The sequence below is a fragment of the Camellia sinensis genome, chromosome 4 (genome assembly GCF_055761805.1).
Source record: "Camellia sinensis isolate YWXY chromosome 4, ASM5576180v1, whole genome shotgun sequence".
NCBI lineage: Eukaryota > Viridiplantae > Streptophyta > Magnoliopsida > Ericales > Theaceae > Camellia > Camellia sinensis.
This window is the reverse complement of record NC_138964.1, coordinates 154,286,139-154,288,801: the sequence shown is the minus strand read 5'-3', so window position 1 is coordinate 154,288,801 and position 2,663 is coordinate 154,286,139. Positions and strand designations below refer to the sequence as shown.

The 2,663-nt window shown below is 31.2% G+C and overlaps 1 non-coding gene across 1 annotated transcript; it reads right to left on the bottom strand.

The window, feature by feature from the left end:
- Positions 1-897: 897 nt before the first annotated feature.
- Positions 898-2,375, bottom strand: LOC114315074 (uncharacterized). The gene is made up of 2 exons (XR_014327702.1): positions 1,922-2,375; positions 898-1,298 (listed from the first exon to the last, which is right to left on the bottom strand). It is a non-coding gene; the product is annotated as an uncharacterized LOC114315074 (transcript).
- Between the last annotated feature and the right edge of the window lie 288 nt (positions 2,376-2,663).

Here is a 2,663-nt window from a genome sequence, read left to right as displayed (position 1 = left end):
CTTCGTTCATAGGAGTAGTTTCAAATAGTTTATTGCTATAAACCTTTACGAGACTGATTTGGATCTTTGTAAGTCTTCCATTTTACTTAATGAAATATTACAATTGTTCTTCATATTAATTCTCCTAAATAAAGTCACCAGTAAAAGTACTTTTCATTGAGGCTGAAAGAACTAAAATACAATCGTCTGATAATTGGTTGGCATTTAATATTCTGTAAGGACTGATTGATCCTTCCTGGCACGCTCAAAATTACAATAATAACCTTCGAAAGCCAAAAAGCCAACAAATATCTAAGAGAGAGAAGGAAAATATTATATCGAATGTTATAATAATGTATACAATGCTGTTTATATAAGAGGAGAAATTTAAGTATGGTAATGAATATAATATGATATATATAATAGAGACAACATATATTTACTATATTTAGGCTTAGTTTGGAAAGACTAAATAAGTGCACTTTTTGACTTTTTATGAAATATGAGTTGGGTTTGAAGTGATGTGTTAGAGAGGTGATGTGACTTAAATAAGATGATGTGACTTAAATAGGATAGTGACTTTTTGACTTTTTATCTTTTTTCAATCATGCCAAACTTAGCCTTAATTTTTAATCATGGAATTTCGTCAAAAAAAAACCAAAGTTTTTGAGCGTTTATTTACATGACTGTGAGCCTATTTTAGGCTCGTTTTGATTCACTATTTAATTTGTAAAATCTATAAAACAAATTATTTATACAAAAAATAAATGGTTTATATTTTTAATACAAATATAAACAGATTATGTATCTATTGATATCCGATCAAATTAATTATTTTTTTCATGAATAGTATCCTCAATTGATCCGACAAGTTGAACTGTTTGTAGCACCAGAATAGGCCCGAGATAGGCTCACATCTTTGCAAACTGAACCCTCCAGTCTGAGGCAAGCTTTATTCTACATAGAAATCTATAAACATAATAATGTTATTACAAGATCAAATTATTAAGGGTTTATTAAGATAGAAGCATAGACTTGAGAATAGAAAATATTGTTTCGTAATTTAGTCACAATTAATAGTCATCGCTGTCATACCCGCCACCATAGTAAACTGGTGGTGACCGCCTAGGAACAACTTTCTCCCCCACTTTTCTTTTATGGAAGTTCCTGTGGCAGCCGCAAGCAGCACAGATAAGCTTAGCTCTGGAGTCTTCAGCCTTGTCGTCGCCTTCGCTTGGCATGAATTCCAAGCACCCATCTTCATATGAAAATTTTGCCACACGTATTGCATGGTTCTTGCAACAATTTTCATAAATAGCCTGCTGTGCAAAATCGCGATTTCAATTGCACAATAAAGCAGTAGAACAAATACACACGAACACTGGGATATATATATATATATATAGTTCTACGGGATGCTGATGTCCATGACAGAGAAAGAGAACAAAATCTCTTATAATATTCTAATTCATTTGACTCGTGAATTTAGATAGTGATTTGATGGGGGAAAAAAATCTAAATTTATTTATTTTTATCAACAAAGAAAGAGGAAAACTTTATTGATGAAATAAGAAAGAACAAGTATCGAAATAAATTAATAAAGGAGGAAAGTGCAAATGATACAATTGTAGATGGAACATCTCGCATCTGTAGTTTCCAGATGGTACAATTATTTTTTGTGAAAATCCAAATTTATGATTCAAAAAGCAATCGAAAACATATAATAAATACAAGATACCCCAAAATATTGGGTAATTATTCAGTAATCCCGGAGTATGAACATATAGTATTTTATAGTATTATAATTGGTGGAGAAGATGAATAGATGGTGTATTATGTTAGGTGACTGGAGAACATGATGAGACATATTAAATAATTATTGATTAAGAAATACAGACACGTGATACTCTGGGATTATTGAATAATTTTCCCAAAATATTACCTCTGAATCACTAGCCTCCCCATCTTCAACAACTCTTTTTTTATGGAAGTTTCTGTGACATTCACAAGCATCACAATAAAGTGGATTCGTGAGCATAGCCATGAATTCCTTGCACCCATCGATGGCGCTTTTGCCAGCTCGAGCGCCATGATTCTTGCAGCACTCTTCATATCTTACAATCTTGTTAGCCATAGATGCACTAGAAGAACCCTCTTTGTTGCTCATTCTTTGATGTGTAAGCTGTAAACCCTTGTTTTCTTTCTATCTTGGCAAAGTTACAACAAAGTTTTTTTTTCCTTTTATCAGTTTAGAGAGAGGGAGAGAGGGAGAGAGATGTGAAGAAAGGTACAAGAAATAGCCTTGTTCAGGAAAAAAAAAAAAAAAAGGGTACAAGAAATAGCCGGCCTTGGTTGAGTGAATGATGATGGTGACTTTTACCTAGTGAAATGTCTCCAAGGCATATATGTGTTCACATTTACATGTTTGTATTCTTTTTATTTATTTATTTATTTATAAATTATTCAAATATTCCTTAAAAAAGTTTAAGAGGCATTTTAAATTATTAATTTTTGGGTATAAATTATTAAATTCATCACTTTTTTGTTTTGTTTTGAATTTTAAATAATTTGTAAGATGCCAATCAGTAAATGAAATTTGAACAAAGAATATGAAATAATTTATCATTTTTCTAATAATGTGTGTTGTTAAGACTTGTGGGTTCGATAAGATTTTATTTTAATAA